The sequence below is a fragment of the Pogoniulus pusillus genome, chromosome Z (assembly GCF_015220805.1).
Source record: "Pogoniulus pusillus isolate bPogPus1 chromosome Z, bPogPus1.pri, whole genome shotgun sequence".
In the NCBI taxonomy this organism is placed as follows: Eukaryota; Metazoa; Chordata; class Aves; order Piciformes; family Lybiidae; genus Pogoniulus; species Pogoniulus pusillus.
Genome location: NC_087309.1, coordinates 107,706,184 through 107,728,097, shown reverse-complemented (window position 1 = coordinate 107,728,097; position 21,914 = coordinate 107,706,184).

The window sequence follows — 21,914 nt, the reverse complement described above, 5'->3', positions numbered from 1 at the left end:
CCGCACCACCAGTGCCATTCCCACCGGACCACCAGTGGCATCCCCACCAGACCAGGAGTGGTATTCTCCTCGGACCACCAGTGACCTCTCCACCGGACCACCGAGGGCAGACCATCACCAGACCACCAGAGCTGCACACAACCTGGAGAACCTATGACAAACTCCACAGAAGATCATCCCTGGGCCACGCACCCTTTTCTCTCCCCTTCATCTGCGACGGAGGGTAATATGATCACAGCCCTTTTCCCTTCCCTACTCCTTCTTCTCTTCTCCATCAATCTCTTTATCTTTCTCTCTCCCCCTTCTCCCCTCTCTCACTCTGTTCTGATCTTTCTCTCTCCCCCTTCTCCCCTCTCTCCCTCCGTTTTGCCCAACCTTATCCTTTAATAAACAGTTTCATGGTGATATCTGGTCTCGTTTGCACCTTAATTTCACAACACAGAATCCATAAGAACTGGTCTAGCTCCTCTGGACAGAGATACTGTTCATCTCTGCTCCTTCGGACCCTGACATCAGGCTGTATTACCAGCAACTATGACAGGTTCCATCAGTTGTGTCTATAAAACTGTATCTACATTATTTTGTATTGCAAATTTATTTTCCAGTTGACCTGGACACATTCAAAAGTATATGACAAACCCAAGATTTTTCTGTTGTTTCGCACATGCTAAAATTATCCATTTTCTGCCTGGCAATCTTCAGTCAGGATGGAAGAGTGGTAGGAAATAATTTACAAAAGTAACAGTCAGCTTTTAACCTGAACGAAAGTATATTTGTATCTTTTTTTTCTTTATTTATTTTTTTTTCTTCTCTAGAATTTTGGCTCTTATATTGTTTGCAGTTGTGGCTTCAGGAAACAAATGGAAAGTTTTCCACTGTCATGGGTACCGGATTGATCACTTAATTGGAAGGCAGCAAGTATTTGGGGATATCAGGAGTCATATTCTGGGATATATGTGTTCATTGATTTGTTTAGTTGCAGGAGTAAATCAATGATCATTTAATGCTTGCTCCAAACTTAATGCAACAACGATATTGACTTTAGTATTCTTTGCATGAGAACCTGGAGCATTAAATTAACCATATAACTACACAGAGTGACTGTGAATCTACCTTAGATTGTGGTCCACTCTTTACTTTCCAGAAACATAACACCACTGTTTCAGCTTTTACATAGTCATACACAAGAGCAACTAAGTAGACACCAACTTTTCTTTTGGAGCAATTCTCTGAAGTTGACATTTTATTCTTAAAAATGCAGTACCTTTACACATGAGAAAGAATCCTGTTAAGTGACAGTTCCTACTTCGGTGCTTTCCCCCCCAATCATTTCCTAAAAGATTCCTTGTAGTTTTGTGAGGCTGAACCTTTGTCTACTGGAACAGTAATTATCTCATGCAGAGAGAGTCAGCTTCATTTTCAGTGTAATTAATGAATCAAACCAAGAGTGTGTGTAGTTTTCTCCTAATGTGAGACCAGGACACACATTTTATCAGTTTCTGCCTTCAATAGCCTCTGGCTCTGTGGAGCAGAGAGGAGTAATGGACCATGAAAGGAAGGGGGTGACACACCAGAAAATTACAGGACTTACACTATTTCCTGTGTCCTGCCTCCTGGCAAATGTCTATAAGGATAAGTAAATAAGTGCATCTCCTGCTAGCCTGTAAAATATTCTGCTGGCAGAGTTTAAAGTTTCTAAGTCAACATAGCCTGCCTTTTCAGTCTTGGAAATAAGAAAAAAGCTTCCCTTTTAAACAAGATCAGCAGCCAGAACTGAGGACTGTGGTGATGATGCACTTCCAAATTTCACGTAGAAGTTCACTGTCATCCCCTGGTTCAACATGGGTGAGCATTTATCTAATGAACACACCAATACACGCACAAATAGAATGATAAAATCATAGAACAGCTTGGTTTGGAAGGCACGTGCAAAGGCCATCTAGTTCAAGCCCCCTACAGTCAGCAGGGACATCTTCCATTAGATTGGGTTGCTCAGAGTCTTGCCAAGCCTTGAATATCTCCAAGGATGCCCCAGCTACATCCCTGGGCAACCTATTCCAGTATTCCACTACCCTTGTGGCACAGGACTTCTTCCTAACACCCAATCCAAATTCACTCTTCTCTAATTCAAACCATTGTCCTTTGTTCTATCACTCCAGGACTCTGTGAAGTGTCTTTCCAGCCTTCTTTTAGGTCCCCTTCAGATACTGAAGGGGGCTATCAGATCTTCCCAGAGTATTGTCTTCTCCATGCTGAACAACCCTGTCTCCCTCAGCCTGTCCTCATAGGAGAGGTGCTCCAGGTGGCACTCCTCTAGACCATCAGGTCCATATCCTTCTTGTGTTGAGGGCTCCAAAGTTGGACACGATACAACAGGTGGGGTCTCACCAGAGCAAAGTGGCAGAATCACCTCTTTCCATCTGCTGACCACACATCTTTTGATGTAGCCTAGGATGCAGTTGGCCTTCTGGGCTGCAGGTATGTGACATTGGGCAATATCCATCTTCTCAAACAAAAAAGCATATCTTTATTACATGCCAAAAATCATGTTCTTTGTTGACTAGAAGTGCAAATCTCATTTTAACGCTAGCGCAGGTAGATTAAGAGTTCTGTGAATTGGAATTCTCTGCTTACCAGTGATAGTAGTTAATGCATAACAGGTGATGATACTGACGCTCATTACATTGTTTTGTCATGGCACTTCAAATCAACTCAGGAAAGCTTATTTAAGAGGGAATATTCATTAGTATAGCATAGATTTACACTCAATCTCTGTGATTAAAACTGATAATCTAGTTCTTAAATCTCTACAAATGGCTGTTAAATATAAATCTCTACAAATGATTATATTTCTATAATTGTCTCTCTAAAATCTGATTCTTACTCTTGAATACAAGTGTCTATAATTAACAAAATTATTTTACTCCAAAAAGTCCCATCAGATTCCCCATCCCCACCTGTCAAGGTCCGGAGAACAGAGATGAACAGTATCTCTGTCCAGAGGAGCAAGACCAGTTCTTATGGATTCTGTGTTTTGAAATTAAGGTGCAAATGAGACCAGATATCACCATGAAGCTGTTTATTAAAGGATAAGGTTGGGCAAAACAGAGGGAGATAGGGGAGAAGGGGAAGAGAGAGAGATAAAGAGAATGATGGAGAAGAGAAGGAGCAGGGAAGGAAAAAAGCTGTGATCATATTACCCTCCGTCACAGATGGAGGAGGAAAGAGAGAGAGAGAGAGAGAGAGAGAGAGAGAGAGAGAGAGAGAGAGAGAGGTGCGTGGCCCAGGGATGATCTTCTGTGGAGTTTGTCAGAGTTTCTTCGGGTGGTGTGCAGCTCTGGTGGTCTGGTGATGGTCTGCCCTCGGTGGTCCGGTAGAGGTGCCACTGGTGGTCTGCTGGGAGTGCCACTGATGGTCCCGTGGAAGTGCCACCCTTTGGCAGGCATTCCTCCTGCCTTTTATACAGTTCTCTGCTCAGTGTCCTGCTGCAACTCCCCAGGAAATCTTCCTGTGCGTTCTCATGCATTCGCAGGAGTCCGGCACCACTGGGGGGAGAGCCTCCACCCCCTCCCTGGCTGTACCTGTCCATACCCTGAATACACATAAACCTTTTCCCTTGGGGTTAGCTAAGATGTGGGCTTCCTGGGCATTCCAGACAGGGTGAGGTTCAGGAGTTTCAAAGGCGTTGTCTGTTGATTTGCATCCCTGAGCTCTAGGCCAAGCCCCGAGTCTGAGTCCCAGAAGTAACAAAGGCAATTTTTGTCTTTGTTGATTAAGGAGAGACGATGCAATCCCTATCTTTGTTGATGAACGAGAGAGAAGATTTAGACTCACATCACCCCAACCCCCCTTACTTGCATGTTACATGAGAATTTTATACAGGTTTGATTATTTACAATTTCACATTTATTCTGTCCTTATCTTTGCATATTGTAGTCATGTGCTTTACAATGTACTCACCTTCGTCTACTTCCTGTATGCTTCTGATACCTCTTAGACACGTTAATATTTCTTGAGTCAAAAGAAAATAAAGGGAAAATTGAGAAAGTCTAAAAAATTCAGGTATCAATGTGGTGCAACTTTAGTGGAAATTCTCCTTGCAGTATTGTAACATATATGTGAAATGTGATAGTAAGGAAATGGACTAGAGAGGTTTGTGCTTTGTCTACTTCATTCAACAAAAAGGATAACTTAGAAGACTAAATCTAGCTTTCAAAGCAGGCTTGCTACTGAAAGAGTAGAAGGGAAAGTTTCATTAATTAATTCATTTGTTTATTTATTGGTCAAAAGTTCAATAATTTAATTTTAAATGACATGTGTGTGTGTGTGTGTGTGTGTATGTGTGAGGGTGGATACTGTTAATCTTTGATGAACTTGCTATACAGAGAAAGCAAACACCCTCAAGTAATCTCTGGCCAGATCGTTATCCCATCACGCAGCACTTGGCTTCAATGTTACCACAGCTTAAATCCAAATCTTGAAAAAAATGTTGCCAGAAATATTCATGTTTGCAAGAGCAGGATGCAGTATAGGAAAAATAAAGAAAATGAGCCTTTACTGCTGCAGCACTTTACTAAAAGCTTAAAAAAAAAAAATGTGTTCAATAACAACATACCTTTTGTTCATTCTCTATAGGGAAAACCTTATAGAGAGAGGCTCAATTCCAGGAACATGGACTTGAGATGGCAAAGGCAGAGGTATTATTTCTTTTAGATGGAGAACACAGCAGAAGAAAAGTGGAGTATTATTCACTCTCAAAGAAGTCACGTGAAAGAAAAATTACAGTTTTTATGCCACTTAAGGGCCTTTTGCCTAGACTCACTCAACTGCATCTGTCAGTGTTAAATGAAGACCAGAAGCTTAATGGAGTGGCCCAATTAAGCTCAAATGTAAAGATTCCTCCTGTGACATTCAATGACTTAAGACTCAGGCTGGACCCATGGCTCCTTATGGTTTATTTCCTGGTTACACTCATGGAGCAGTGAACAAACAGAAAGTTGCAGCACAGCACTTTAGAGAGCACAGTGTCTTTAGATAGCTGCACTCACATAGTAAGAAGATGTGCCAGCAAAATCCAGAAGATCTGTCTGTCTGCTTTGCTCCTGATACCCACAATAATCTTCACACCTGCAACTTCCCAGCACTACTCTCACTTGTCAGATATTTCTGAAACATGATTGTAGGCTTTGCCTTCCAGGACAAGAACTTGAGAAGTTTCCTGAGAGAAACAATTCATAAATAACAGTCAGCTAGGGGTGATGGGAAGTTTCAACTTAGCAAATTAGCCTCCAGTTCTGCAGTCTTCCTCAAATTCCTACTCTACAAATTGGTTGGTTGCTGTGGTGAGATGGATTGGGAGTTAGCTGAAGGACAGAGGTGTGCTAGTTTGAGTCTAACTGAAATATTTTAATGAGAAAAAATAGATTATGGGCTGTGAAAAGAAAGTAATGGTGATGTCTACTTCACTCATAGGCTTGCTGAGATGTATGAAAACAAGAACACAACTATAGATAAAACAGCTTGTATGTGTCTCTGTCAGTGTCTGTGCTTTCTTCCTGGGCTTTTGCTGTGTAACCCAAATAATTCTGCTTCTAGCCCCCCTTAACAATCCTTGCAGCTCACCTTGACTGTAAGGCATACCCTGGGAGAAGGTAGAGGGGTAGAAAGAAGGTGGAAGGGTGGTTGGGAGCTCCTCCTGGGAACTCTGATTTCTGGAAGGGGTGTTGTGTTTCTGTGTTACTTTCAACTTGTATATTTCTGTGTATAGCTATATATATTTGTGATATATATTAAATATCTGCTTGTATATTGTGCTAAGCTGTAAATATAAACCTTCATTCCTTAACTTACATCCATCTGAGTTGAGTCTGGGTGATTTCATAAGACTGGGGGGGGGGGGGGCAGGTAGCTCCTGGACCATGACATCTTTATTTTGGCACCCAGCGTGGGGCAAATTAAATTGGATTAATTGCTAATTAGGCTCAGAAGTCAAAATGAAGCTGTTTTGTTTACTTTGTGTGGTTGCATGGACAGTTATTGCTTTTTACTTTAACCGTTGGTTGACAGTAAATCTTGGTTCCCTTCTGTTTGATTTACTGTGGAGAAAGAGTAAAGGAATATTTTTGGATTTCAGAGAGTATCTTCTGGGCTGGGTAGATTTTAATATTACTGAAATCGTTGTCAACTTTGTTTTCATTAAGTCAGGAAGTATTACAACAGCTGACATTTATTCAACATCTCTGATGAGGGTAATTTTACCTAAAACTGAACTTAGAGACCCTGAGGTGAATTCTACACATGTAATACAGTTATATATTTATCATGTATTAATATAGCCCTAATAATTCTGGGTTTAGCACTAACACTAGCATTGTGCATGAAAAGGTCTAACGTGGCTGCTTTAAGAAAACAAAAGAGGCAAGTTTCCTCCCTAACAGAGTTAGAGATAAGGCCTGGAGAACTTGGCCAGACTCTCAGAACTGATAACGAGCAACTTTCTCAAAACAATTTCTGTTTTGGGGGAGAGGGAGAGTGGGTCGTCATGTCAACCGCAGGTACTGGGACAAATGCCGAAGTCTCAGTTGTTGACAATAGTATGCAGGCAGCCAAAGAACAGGTCCAGTTGTTCAAGTCTCTGCTGTTTCTTCACCTAGTTCATTCACATCCTCGGGCATAAGCTTCTAACCCTAAACCAGACTCAAACTTACAGACAGAACCAAACTCTCAGACCCTCAGAGATTCAGACCCACTAGAAGGAGCTTCTACCAGGTGGTAGGTCCAAATTATACCTAGGATACATATCCATCATATGCCCTAAACACCTGCCTGAATACCCATCTTGAGCCCCCCTCCCTCTTCTTCCCAGGTGGGAAAGCGGACAAAAGATTTGGCACCTCTCAGTCTTTCACAGACCCCATATTTGGCCTGGTTTTGCAGCTTGCTTTGTTTTGTGATTAAACACAGGTCACAGATCCTAGGCCTGTGCATTTCTCATTTTGGAGAAATAATTCAGGACTGGTTCCAGGGGTGGTTTTACCTGTTAATATTGGTCAAAGACGCTCACCAAAATGCTTAAAACCCTGGCAAACTGCTTGTTTGCTGCTGCTGCTTTTGCTTTGTTCACTACCCATTTGCCTTACTGCCTCTGTGTGCCACCACACTTTGCATCATGCATAATTGGGGACTTGCCTGTGACCAGCAGTCCTGACTCTGCCTGATCAAGCTGAGTGACTGAAAATCGCTTGCCCTTAGGCTAGGATACAGCTGCCCACTTGAGCTCAGCAGAGCCCCAGTATAGGTAATAACATAGCAACAGCCTAACAATGAGTTGCGACACAGGGACCTGCAGGCCTGCCATGCCAGCCTGCCATGCCAGCCCAAGGGCCAACCCATTGCTATACATAGCATTCAATCAGACTGCTCCAGCCCATAAACCTGTATCCTGCCCAGATGGCTGACCACCCGATGACTCCCTGAGAGCCACAGAAGACTTGTCTCGTGTCCATGGGCCTTCTCAGGTGACGTGTTCAATCTGAACTAAACAAGCAGCAAAGCCCCATTGCACCATTACCGCTTTCAAGTCCACCATGTGTCTGCGACAATGTTTTTCCTGTTTATGCTTTTGGATTGCAAATATTGAGACTCTTAATCAGTGAGTAAATTAACTCTATTTACTCAAGTTTGTGAAGGTTTATGCTTAACCTTTAAGTGGCAGTTTGTGCTTTAAGACTCTCCAGTTATAAATATTCTCTTAAAAAAAAATTCCAAAATCATTTAAATTTAATTTGAATATATATATATATTTATACATTCTGCAAAAATAGTTTTACCAACTGCATAATAGGATCTGTGTGCGTTAATTGTAAATAAGTTAATTGTAAACAAGTTATTTATATATTTAATAAACTATTTAATAGTTTATATATCAGCCTGATTACAATTCACTCCTAACCCAGATTCAAACCCCTCCTTAACACATGCAGTATGTGCTAACAATGATAGAGGCATGCACTGGAATATTGGAAACCTATCCAGTTCCACATGCTGCTGCACATAACACCATTCTTGGCTTGGAAAAACAAATCATGTGGAGGCATGGAACTTCAGAAAGAATCAAGTCAGACAATGGCACTCATTTCAAGAACAATCTTGTGAAAAACTGGGCCAAAGAGCACAGCATTGAGTGGATTTACCACATACCCTACTATGCACCAGTGGCAGGAAAGATTGAATGCTACAACCACCCTAAAAGCCATGGGGAGTGGAACTTTGAGAACCTGGGACAAGTATTTAGCACAAGCAACCTGGTTGGTAAATAGTAGAGGTTCAGTAAACAAAGCAGGACCTGTGCAATCAGATCTGGTCCAAACTGTAGACAGTGATAAAGTTCCTGTTGTAAGCGAAAAGAATCTGTTAGGGAAAACTGTTTGGGTATTTTCTCCTTTGGGAGAAAGGGAAAACTATCTGAGGGGTGATGTCTGCTGAAGGTCCTGGTCATACCTACTGGGTAATGCAGGAGAATGGTGAAATCCAGTGTATTCCACAGAGAAATCTAACCTTAGCTGAGAGAGTTTAAATTCAGAGTGCATAACACAAGCTGTTAGGAGTTTTCTGTTCTAAGTATTACCTGGTGTCCAAGGACAGAATCTACGAGAGAATCTACAGTATGTGAGCATGAACCCAGTGTCACCTGAGAGTCTCTTTTCTCATCTCATCTGTGAGGAGACAAATTGTTTGCTGTTTTGTGAACTTTTCAATCACCTACATCTGATATAGCTAAAACAAAGCATAAACTGCACTTGTAATATTCATGATTGTAAATATTGTTTTAGTTTAGACAGATAGTTCTCAGCAAAACTCTGAGTGATGGAGAGTTTCAACTTAGGAAAGTAGCCTCCAGTTCTGCAGTCTCCCTCAAAATCCTGCTCTACAAAGTGATTGATTGTTGTGGTGAGATGGATTGGGAGCTAGCTGAAAGACAGAGGTCAGAGAGGTCAGTGGGGCAGAGTCTAGTTTGGTGCCTGTGGCTAGTGTTGTCGCCCAAGGGTCAGTAATAGGTCCATCGCTCTTCAGTATACTCATGAATTATCTGCACAAAAGGATAGAATGTACCCTTGGTAAGTTTGCTGAGGATCCCAAACTCACCTGGAGTACTGTGTCCAATTTTGTGCACCCCTGCTCAAGGGCTGAAAACTACTTGAGAGAGTCCAGTGCAGGGCCACTAAGGGACTGGAACCTCTGTGCTGTGATGAAAGGCTGAAAGAGCTGGGACTGTTTAGCTTGGAAAAGAGGAGGTTGACAGGGAATCTTAATACTTGCAAATATTAGTGGAGTAAGTCTCAGGAAGAGGGGGCCAGACTCTTCTGAGTGGTCCTCAGTGACAGAACAATAAGCAGTGGGCACAAACATGCATGCAGGAAGTTCCATCTAAACATGAGAAGGAACTTCTTTCAGTTTAAAGGTGGCAGAACACTGAAACAGGTTGCCCAGAGAGATACTGGAGTTTTTTGTCTCTAGAGACTTTCAAGGCCTGTCTGGGGGTGTTCCTGGGTGATCTGCTTTAGTGATATTGCTCTGTCAGGAATGTTGGATTTGAAGATCTTCACAGGTCCCTTCCAATCCCTACCACTTTGTGATTTTGTGATTCACAGACACAGATTGAATTGATGGGCCAACGTTAATGGGATGGGCTTCAACAAGGCTAAATGCCAGGTCCTGTATGTGGGCCACAGCAACCCGAAGCAATGCTATAGACTTGAGGAAGTGTGGCTGGAAAATTCTCTGGCTGAAAGGGATCTGGGGATTGTAATTGACAAGCAATTCAATATGAATGGGCAGTATGCCCAGGCAACAAAGAAAGCCAAGAGCATCCTGGCTTATATTAGAAATGCTGGGTCCAGCAGGAGCAGGGAGGTGACTGTCCCCTTGTACTTGGCTCTGGTGAAGTCACACCTCGAGTATTATGTTCAGTTTTGGGCACCACAGTACAAGAGGTATGTTAAGGTGCTGGAGACAGTGCAGAAGAAGGCAAGGAAGCTGGGGAAGGGCCTGGAGAATGAATCTTAGGACTGACTGAGGAAGCTGGGGCTGTTTAGTTCGAAAAAAAAAAAAAGGAGGCTAAGGGGAGACCTCATCACTGTCTACAGGTACCTGAAAGGATATTGTAAAGAGGCTGGTGATGGTCTCTTCTCACAGGTAATTAGTAATATAACAAGGGGGAAAGGCCTCAAGCTGCGACTGGGTAGGTTTAGACTAGATATTAGGAAACACTTTTTTCACAGCAAGAGTGGTCAGGCTTTGGAATGGGCTGCCCAGGGAGGTGCTTGAATAACCAACCCTGGATGTGTTTAAAAGTCATTTGGATGTGGTATTTAGTGATATGGTTTAGGGTGAACATTGTAGAGTAGGGTTAACAGTTGGACTTCATGATCCTGAAGGTCTTTTCCAATCTGAACATTCCTGTGATTCTGTGGTTCTGTGGTTTTGTTATTACTACAAACTGGAAAAAAACCCTTTGTAACTGGTTAAAGCAAATCAACAGGTGAATCTGTCTGTTTCCTTCAACGGAGAACTGAGGGAAAAGCAACACAAAGAAGAAATTCATGTTGAGACAAAGAGAGTGAGATAAGTTAAGAGTTTAACATAAATAAGCATGATTACCTTAGCTTAGCCTAGTGGCAGGACAAGTGCAGCAAAACGCTGCAATCAAAGCAATGTGCTAACTAACTCCCACTCATTTCACTGCCTTTCTTGTGGAGAAAAAAGAGCCAATGGCATCCTGGCCTGCATCAGGAACAATGTGGCCAGTAGGACAAGGGAGGTTATTCTTCCCCTGTACTCAGCACTGGTCAGACCACACCTTGAGTACTGTGTCCAGTTCTGGGCCCCTCAGTTCAAGAGAGATGTTGAGGTGCTGGAACATGTCCAGAGAAGTGCAACAAAGCTGGTGAGGGGCCTGGAGCACAAATCCTATGAGGAGAGGTTGAGGGAGCTGGGCCTGTTTAGCCTGGAGAAGAGGAAGCTCAGGGGTGATCTTATTACTGTCTACAACTACCTGAAGGGACATTGCAGCCAGGTGGGGGGTGGCCTCTTCTCCCAGGTAACCAGCAATAGAACAAGGGGACACAGTCTCAAGTTGTGCCAGGGTAGGTATAGGCTGGATGTCAGGAAGAAGTTCTTCACAGAGAGAGTGATTTCCCATTGGAATGGGCTGCCCAGAGAGGTGGTAGAGGCACCATCCCTGGAGGTCTTCAAGAAGAGACTGGATGAGGCACTCAGTGCCATGGTCTAGTTGATTGGCTAGGGCTGGGTGATAGGTTGGACTGCATGATCTTGGAGGTCTCTTCCAACCTGGTTGATTCTATGATTCTAATATCTTAGTCTGAGCAAGGTATGAGCATTGCAAGGGGACACCTGTTGCAAGCAACCTGTCACACCCCAGCCAGTAGGAGAGATGGTTCTACTAGCGTTCTTGGAAAGAAAATTAAGACTCAAAACAGAGTCAAGTGCCATATAACTTTATTTGCCTGCCAACACATACACAACATGAAAGAAGGAAAGAGAGGGAAAAAGAGAGAAAAGAGGAAAAGTTCAGGTACAATATCTGCCACCACCATGGACCTTACGGCTCCCAGAAGCCAATTCTATTTCTAGCTTGATGGGGGAACATTCTGTCCAAATTGGTGGTGTCTCCCCTTTTATCTGTCTGCCTTAATGCATATTCATGTCCTTCTGAGAACCATTTAGCATATTCTGAGAACAGTCTTGCTTAATCACACCCACCACCCAATGGTGATGCACATGCTCAGTACCATCATTGGGGGATTTCTGGAGGTCTTCAGGGGTCTCCAAGCTTCTCTGTCTCCCAGGGGCTCAACCTGATTCTTTGGAATTAGCTCCATGTTGAGAAAACAGGAAGCCTCTAGTCCTCTGATTGGGTTGCAATGGGCAAATAGGAAGCCTCTGATCTCAAGGCTTGGTTGAAATTAGCTCCATGGTCATGGTGGTGGTGTCAGTCAGTGGTCTTACTTGCAGCAACTTGAGACAAAATGAGAAACCAACTCATGATGACATACAAATGAAAATGTTCAATGCTTTGGAGCAACGTCATGTACTTCTGAAGGATAAGCTGCAGAATTAACAGTAGCTTTTACTGGGAGAGGGAGTAGCTGATACCTGCTCAGTAAAATATCACAGTATCCGTATCACAGTATCACCATCAGGGTTGGAAGAGACCTCACAGATCATCAAGTCCAACCCTTTACCACAGAGCTCAAGGCTAGACCATGGCACCAAGTGCCACGTCCAATCTTGCCTTGAAGTGCCCTAGGGACGGCGACTCCACCACCTCCCCGGGCAGCCCATTCCAGTGTCCAATGACTCTCTCAGTGAAGAACTTTCTCCTCACCTCAAGCCTCAATCTCTCCTGGCGCAGCCTGAGGCTGTGTCCTCTCGTTCTGGTCACCTGAGAGAAGAGAGCAACCTCCCCCAGGCCACAACCACCCTTCAGGTAGTTGTAGACAGCAATAAGGTCACCCCTGAGCCTCCTCTTCTCCAGGCTAAACAATCCCAGCTCCCTCAGCCTCTCCTCGTAGGGCTTGTGCTCGAGGTCTCTCACCAGCCTCGTCACCCTTCTCTGAACACGCTCAAGCATCTCAATGTCCTTCCTAAAGTGGGGGGCCCAGAACTGAACACAGTACTCAAGGTGTGGTCTAACCAGTGCAGAGTACAGTTGCAGAATGACCTCCCTGCTCCTGCTGACCACACCATTCCTGATGCAGGCCAGGATGCCATTGGCTCTTGTGGACACCTGGGCACACTGCTGGCTCATGTTCAGGTGGGTATCAATCAGCACGCCCAGATCCCTCTCTGTTTGGCCGCTCTCCGACCCCAGCCTGTATCTCTGCATGGGGTTGTTGTGGCCAAAGTGCAGCACCCAGCACTTGGAGCTATTGAATGCCATCCCATTGGACTCTGCCCATCTGTCCAGGTGGTCAAGGTCCCGCTGCACAGCCCTTCTGCCCTCCAACCCAGCCACATCTGCCCCCAGCTTAGTGTCATCTGCAAACTTGCTGATGACTGACTCCATGCCCTCATCCAGATCATCTATGAAGATGTTAAAGAGGATGGGGCCCAGCATTGATCCCTGAGGGACACCACTAGTGACAGCCACCAGCTGGATGTGGCACCATTCACCACCACTCTCTGGGTCCGGCCCTCCAGCCACTTCCTAACCCAGCACAGAGTGTTGCCATCCAAGCCATGGGCTGACAGCTTAGCCAGCAGTTTGCTGTGGGGGACAGTGTCAAAGGCCTTGCTGAAGTCCAGATAGACCACATCCACAGGCCTCCCCACATCCACCAAGCGGCTCACCTGATCATAGAAGGAGATCAGGTTAGAAAGGCAGGATCTGCCCTTCCTAAACCCATGCTGGCTGGACCTGAGCTCTTTGCCATCCCTCAGGTGCGCTCTTATCACCCCCATGATAACCTGCTCCATCAGTTTCCCTGGCACTGAGGTCAGGCTGATGGGTCTGTAGTTCCCAGGTTCTTCCATCTGACCCTTCTTGTGGATGGGGACCACGTTGGCCATTTTCCAGTCTCCTGGGACCTCTCCGGTGAGCCAGGACTGCTGGAAAATGATGGAGAGCAGCTTGGCCAGCTCAGCTGCCAGCTCTCTCAGCACCCTGGGATGGATCCCATCTGGTCCCATGGACTTGTGGGTGTCCAGATGGCTCAGCAGGTCCTGAACTAATTCTTCATGAATTTCCAGGGGAACACACCACTCCCCAACCCCATCCCCCAGTTCAAGAGGCCACTTGCCTCCTTCTCCCTCCTTACTGTTGAAAACTGAGGCGAAGAAGGCATTCAGGACCTCAGCCTTTTCTTCGTCATCAGTTATAGTGTTCCCCACCTGGTCCAGTAAGCAGTGGAGGCTCTTCTTGCCCTTCCTTTTAGCGTTGATAAATTTATGAAAATGCTTTTTATTATCCTTCACAGAAGTGGCAGCCTAAGTTCTAGCTGGGCCTTAGCCTCTCTAATTTTTCTCCTGCATAGTCTGGCTATCTCCTTAAACACATCAGGAGAAGCCTTCCCCTCCTTCCAAAGGTGATACACCCTCTTTTTCTCCCCCACTTCCTTCAGGAGCTGTTTGCTTATCCAGGCTGGTTGCCTTCCCCGACGGCTCATCTTTTGGCACATGGGAACTGCCAGCTCCTGTGCCTTCAAGAGCTCCTGTTTAAAGTAGGTCCAACCACCCTGGACCCCTTTGTTCTCAAGGACTGCTGCCCAGGGGACTTTGGAAATAGGTTTCTTAAGCAAATATCCTATTGTTTGACGTTCTACCAGTGCCATTAATCTGTTGCTGATCTAGTATCACAGAAGCAATAAATTTACTCATCTGAATTCAGTAGATAGATTTCCCCAGATTAATATTTCATTGTCCACAGGGAACAACTCACATACTGCTTTTATTAAGACATTGAGGAAATGTTTTCTGTCTATCCCAGTAGTTATACCCTATTTTGACATATTTTTAGCAGAAAAGGACTTCTGAGACTTGAGTCTATTGGCTTCATCAGAAAATTAATGTCACTCCCATGGAGTTGATTCTTATTTCCAGAATACCAAGATTTGTGGGGTTGTGGAGTGTTCTTTGTCATTTTATTTTTAATAGTAATGATTGGTTTTAATTTTTTTAAAAAGTAAATTAGTTCCTTTTTGCAACCAGTACACAATATAGGATTTTTGAGATGGGATTTGAAAGAGTACAGGACCTGCTTAATCTTGAGTTGGAAAAGACTTCAGTAAATACAGTAAGGTGTTACTCTGAAAAGACATATAGTCTGGTAAGAAAAATTCAGATAAAGATATTGTCATGTCCTACATAGCTATTTTCAACCTCAAATGATTAAGAACTAGAAAACTTGTAAGGATTACTGAAGTAAATACTATACATCCCATTAAAATCTTTGTCAAATTCTTGTCTTACTTCCTTTCTAGTGCCAAAGTTCCAACACTGATGATTTTTCCCTTATTGCTACTGTGATAAAAAAAAACTATATTTATGCTCACTTGTCCTATGGAAGACAGTCTATATTACCTATCTCTGCATAAATAATATTAAGAAATCATGGTGGTAATGAAAATAAAACCTATTATAATAAGGCTGAGAGCAGCTCTTGTGATACAGAGGCCAGTTGATAGGCTCGCCAAAACATAAAACTATGACAAGTTGACTGGATGACCTACTTGAGGGATCTCCCTTTCACTTGCTGACCAAATATCCAAAATGTACAGAAACAGGAAATATCATATTCCTTTGGACAATGATACTTAAAAATGCTTGACACAAACCTGAAATGTGTGTTCTAGAAATATATAAATGCCATATAATTTCAAACTAATCCGTAATTGGTAAATTGCATTGACAAGCAATACTCTCAATAAGACTCGAAGGGCAGATGTTACAATATCATTGATTCTCCATAGAGCCTCCTCACATTCATTTACGTGCTAGTTAATTTGCAAGCAAGCTTTTACTCATGAGTTCATAACAGTAATTACTTAATTTTTTAAATAATCAATATAAAAGCATCTTTTTCCCCCCTCTTTTTCTTTTTTGTTTTTTTTTTTTTGTTTGTTTTGTTCTGTTGAAAAGCAAGTTAGGGTTATTCTTAGGCATTTTTGAAGTGTTTTAAGGTACCTGTTGCATGTTAATTAATACTTATTAATTGAGTGTTTCTTTTTATTCAGATTCCTTCACCTTTTCCTTTCTAATTTTGGAATCATAGGATCACTAAGTTTAACAGAAATCCATTCAGTAGCATTTGGCAGGGTTTTTTTTTTTTTAAACAGTTCATATCCTCTCTACAGTTCAGTTTAACTTTAATAGAGGTATATATCACAGTTACATTTGAAACAGGTACATTTTCCATTCCTAAATACACTGACATTGAGACGAGGTTTTTCTCTTCACTACAGCATAGAGGGAGTAGAAAAAGCACCTGAAAGACAGGCTCTGAAAGCGAAATGACTTATGCTGTATGTTAGTCATTAGGATGACAATGCTAGCTGAGTAGAGAAAGAAAGAATTCAAGAGAAAATCTTACATTGGAGAAAAAAGAATCACTTTCCTGCAGGTTTAGTACAGACCAGATATTACAATAGCAGAGCTTCACATGACAAAGGGTCAAGAAATAAAGAATTGTCAGTGCTCTGACAAGGAAGCAGATGAGGCCCCAGAGTTAAATTCATAGATGCTTGTGAATTTTTGACATCCACTTGATTTTCCAAATTTCTGTTGATCTAAACTCTTCCAGCTATACAAGTTATGGAGCTGTTACGAAGAGAGGCATCTAGTACTGACATGCTTTTTACCAACATTGTAAACCAGAGTACATTCTAACGAGGATGCTTACAATTGGCAATACAGATCAGTATTGTTTTCAACATCATGGCAATATCCATTGCCTACATTTGTCAAATTTAGTCTCACTTCTACTTTGCTTTTTTCTTCAGTAAATTTGAGTTCCAGATGAAGTACACTAGACACAATAAATTGCAGAGGATGTGTGCATGTGTGTGCTAAGCATGTAATACACCTGTATTGTGGAAGACTGTGATTAAAAGCGTTACATTAAGATACTGGAATGAATTTTTGGAATAGAGATTTCAGTTTGATTATTAGCTGTAGCAAGACACTGCCATATGACAGGTTGTGTGGTCTAGGACATTAAGTCTAGCTGAAAAATTTGAGTTTACAAGCCTGCCTGAATCAAACACGATTTTGATGCTGGAGGTTCTCGGATTGTTTCTGAACCCTGGGTTCAAGCTCCTTCATTTCCCTGGTGCTCTCTGCCACATCTTACATTTTCGCAAGCAAGTTACTATCCAAAATGACAATACACTCATCAAACACTTCAAAGCTATGATTGTGACAGTTTACTCTGTGTGCTACAGATTGCTTAATTAAGGGTTTGCATCTTAAAGAACGTTTACTAAAAAGTACATAGGCAGCACCTTCCTTATAGTATTCTGAACTATATCAAAGAATTTTGGTCTTGGTTGTATTTTTGTGGTGGTAATTATTCTCCATGTGTGTAATGCTGTGCCACTTTGAATTGTGAAAGGTTTTTGAAGAAATCAATTGATTTTTAGTTATCTTCCTGAAAGGGTTACTAATTAAAATTTTTTTACATGTCTTCATCTCCTTGTGGTGGCCTGAAAAATCGCATTTCCAGCAGCACTCTTCTGGTTGCCATAAAAACCTTGTTTGATTTATGATAAATGTTAATTGCTGTCATATAACTTCCAGTCTGTCCACATAAGTACTCTAGGACAATAAATGCTGTGCTCATTCAAGCACACTGTGTTCAGAATATTATCTATTAAAGCCACTGTGGATTAAATGAAGCAGATAATATGTGATGAAATGCTTATTCTCTTCTTTTGGCTCACAAGACAAGTATGCATTACTGCAACACTGGATGTCTTGCCCGAAGGAAGAGATTTCCTTTGCAGTTGTGTGGCTCTAACGCACTGCTTTGTTTCTTTATGTTGCACATACATTGCTTTTTTTTTTTTTTTTCCCTAGTGGAGGAAGAGGACAAACACTTAGCTGTAGAAGAAACGTAGTTTCTCTGGACAAAATATTATTTCAACCTGAGGTGAAGCAAATGTGGAAAGCATTAAATTCAAATGAAGAATGCACTTTTAATATCAACAATGGTGCCTTTAAAACAGAGAAGTTGTATTATGAGTGTAGTTTTTCACCCAGTACAGAGGAATGAGGATCTTTCACTGTGTTCAACTAAATACATTCTATATGCTCCCAGAACTGTGGAAACTTAGAGACATTATTTAACCTCACAATTCCCTGTAGGGTTTTCTTGGGATAGTTTATCTTTGTTCTCAGGAAGGCACAGAATTTCTCTACCTGCATCCGAATCTCTGTCCCTGTTTCTTCATCTTTCCTCATCCAATCTTATCTCTATTTGTCTGTATTTATATCCATATATATCCATATCCATATCTGTATCATCTCTATATCTATTTCTTCATTTATATCTATGTAAATCTGTTTATACCTATATATTTAATCTACAGCTGTGTCTATCTATCTAATCTATACCATCTCTATCTCATCCACATATGCATGTATATATACACATCTACCTGTAGCATCTGTATCTACCTTTGTCTATATATTACTTCATTTTATTTTTTTTTTATCATATTCATGCATTACATAAACATTAAATTAGCGAGTTGCAGAGAAAATGGCAGTCTGTGCAAAAACAGACAAGTGAGTTTGGTAAGCATCTGTATAAGAGATTATAACACACAAAATACTGTTTATTTCTACCCATACACACAAAGGAAACAAGCAAACAAAAAAATAAACAGCCAGGATTTTCCCTCTTTTTAATCTCTGTAATTTCTTCAAAATAAGCAAGTTTAAGAGAAAACATGGGATTTCTTTTAAATGAATATCAAGTTCATCACTGCTGCTACCAAGTAAGAGATACTGAAACCTGAGGTCTACACTTAAAAAATATTAAACATAAATGGAAGTAACAAAATGCACATATAGAGCAAAGGTAAGTAAACTGTATGTGCGGAAATCCTGCGGTTGGTGGGAATAGAATCATATAATGATTTAGGTTAGAAGGGACCTCAAAGATCATCCAGTTCCAACCCCCCAGAATAGGCAGGGACACCTCCCCCTAGAACAAGTCACTCAAGGCCTCATCCAACCTGGCCTTGGACACCTCCAGGGAAGAAGCATTCACAACCTTCCTGGGCAGCCTGTTACAGAGTCTCACTAGCCTTGCTGTAAAGAACCTTTTCCTAACGTCTAGCTTGAATCTCCTCTATTTAAATCCATTACCTCTCATCCTGTCATCACAAGACCTTATAAATAGTCCCTCCCCAGCCCTCCTGTAGGCTCCCTTCAGATACTGAAGAGCTACTGTAAGGTCTTCTTGAAGCCTTCTCTTCTCCAGGCTGAAGAGCCCCAACTCTTGTAGCCTGTCATCTTCGTGGCCCTCCCTTGGACTCGCTCTAACAGTTCGATGTCGATATCCTTCTTGTGTTAGTGGCTCTAGAACTGTACACCGTACTCCAGGTGGACTTTGATAAAAGCAGAGTAAAGGGGGAAATCCCCTCCCTTGCCCTGCTGGCCACGCTCTCTTGATGCAGCCCAGGACACGGCTGCTGTCTAGGCTGCACATACACACTGCTGGCTCATGTCGAGCTTTTCACCAACCCAGACCCCCAGGTCCTTTCCCTCATGGCTGCTTTCCAATCATTCACCACCCAGCCTGTATTTGTGCTTGGGATTGCACCAACTCAGGTGCAGGACCTTACACTTGGCCTTGTTTAATTTCATGAGTAACTTATTTGAAATGTACTTTGAATTTTAGGTGCAGAATAAAAATTTTCTGGGCTTTTTTTTTTTTTTTTTTTTTTTCTACCTAAGAGTAAACCCTGAAAAAGAAATACAAAACAACTCTTAAAAGTGGTGGTATGCTTCACAACGCTATTGTCATGGAAGAAATAATTAGGAAAGCTTTTTTCCTAACCTCTTAAGAAGCTTGTTGACATGATTAATGACTCTCTTTCTCATTAATTCAGAAGGGAACTAACTGCCATGCTGCTGTATCTGTGGCTTAAAATTTTGCTGATATCTGTGTTCATATCTTAAAAAACATAATTTTGATACTATAGCTTTGCTCATTATATTCAGATTTTCTCTCTGTTTTCACTAGTAGTCTTAGTTCCTGCAGAAAGCTAATTAGTGATACAAAATTGCCCATGGTGCTATATTTTAGCACATGTCCTTCTTTCTGTATGCAAGTGTGTTCATGATTTCATATAGAAAAAATAAACTGTTTTGTAATGTACTTCACAACAAATTAAATGCTCTCATATGTGAATTTAATTTTGCAGTCAATATATGCTCAGATACGCAAAATATTATCACAGCATCTTTATGACCTCTCCTATCAAGTCCAACCATCAACTCAACACTGCCATGATCACTAACCCATGTCCTGAAGTGCATTGTCTAAACATTTTTTAACATCTCCAGGATGGTGATGTTTATAATGATAGATCTTAGTCTGTGCCACAGTCATTCATTACACAATATGCTTGGGGACCTTGTCTGTATATTTAGTAGTGTTTTTCTGGCAAGCAAAAAGAAATCTGTCGCACATCTCATCTTTCTAAAGGTCAGGCAGAATGGCATTTGACTTTATCTTTTGTGTGAAAGCAATGTCATCATATTATTCTCAACAGATACGTTTCACTTTTTGTGTTCTATGTTTTCTCTACCACAGTGTGCCAGTACTTGTAATTGCCTGTAATTATTTCTTTCTTTGCAAAACCATACATTCATCGTCAGGTTTTGACTGTTTTTCAGTACTTTTCAGTGAGAATGTGTTTGGCAAAAGAATGAAGTTGTTATCTTCAGATAAAGAGGATATGACATGCAGCTCAAGATGCAGCTGTTTGTGTGGTCCATTTCCCTCACAATGGGCATTAATAACAGAGGAGACCCCCTGGCAGGCTTGGATTGATGTGATGTGGTTTGGAAATTTTCCTAAAAGATTTGCTGTGTAAGAAGTTCTAATGTTGACATATAAGTGTTTTAGGGTTCAGAAGTTGTAATGTTGACATATAAGTGTTTGAGGGTTCAGAGGTTCTAATGTTGACATATAAGTGTTTGAGGGTTCGGAAGTTCTAATGTTGACATATAAGTGTTTGAGGGTTCAGAAGTTGTAATGTTGACATATAAGTGTTTGAGGGTTCGGCCAGTTGGGATTTCTACATGAGGTCAGTTCAATATGCAGATGTAGTCAAGAGTTTTAGAAAGCACATTGATATTTTTGAGCTTTGGATCCTGCTCCTTCCATACCTTATTAGACAGTAAATTGGTTTCCCTACAAAACAACTCTTTTTATTTACATCTCTAACAAATGCATGGTGCTGCTGCTAAAACACAGTAATTATTGGTCATCAACAAAAGTATTTTCACAGGATTTTCTCTCTGTGTGTGTTTATTTTGCAGTGTTCGCATGATGAGATATGTGTCCTGATTTTGACTTTCTATCTTCTAATCGGGTTATATAAAAATCTTAACCTATGTTCATTTTCAGTCATTCTGTGGTAGACAAACTTGAAGACAACCTCGTGGTTAGTGTTTAAATGTCTCCTGACAGGTAGACTAAATGACAAAACAGTTTCAACGTTATATTAAAAGATCTTGCACAAAATCAATACATAGAAAATTTTTTTTCATTAATTTACTCTTATTCTTTAGTAAGGCTTTTGGTTAGTCTTATTGGATTATCTTCTTAATAACAGGAGAAATTAAAAGTATAAGATGTTTTTCTGTACTTCATCCTGAAGTCTTCAAGACCTTAATATTCTTGTGGGTTTTATTTTTGTGGCACAGGAGATCAAAGCATGGTTTTGATTTCTAACAGAAAGTAAGAATTTGAAATCTTTGTCCTTACTGCACTTGCTTGGTTTGAATTTGCAGCTCAACCTAGGCAGAAAAATATTCCTGTGTCCCAGTCACAAGAACACAGGTCCTTTTGTTATTCTCCTGAGGATATCTTTTTATATTGATTTTAATGGAAATTATGTGAAAATGAAACTAATAAGAGGAGGTAAAAAGAGATCTTGTGGAAAGTTCCCAGTAGGTGTAGCAGTACTGCTTCTTAGAGCAAATTATCTTGATTACTTTTGTGTACTTGGATTTAAAAGACTGATTTTTTAAAGGCTTTTAAATATCAATGACTAAAAAGAACCCCAATCTGTCTAGAATGTGTGGAGCTATGAAAGCATTTGTAGACATGAATTGCAACCATTTGGAAATGAAAGACACCAATTTTGTTACAGTGGTTG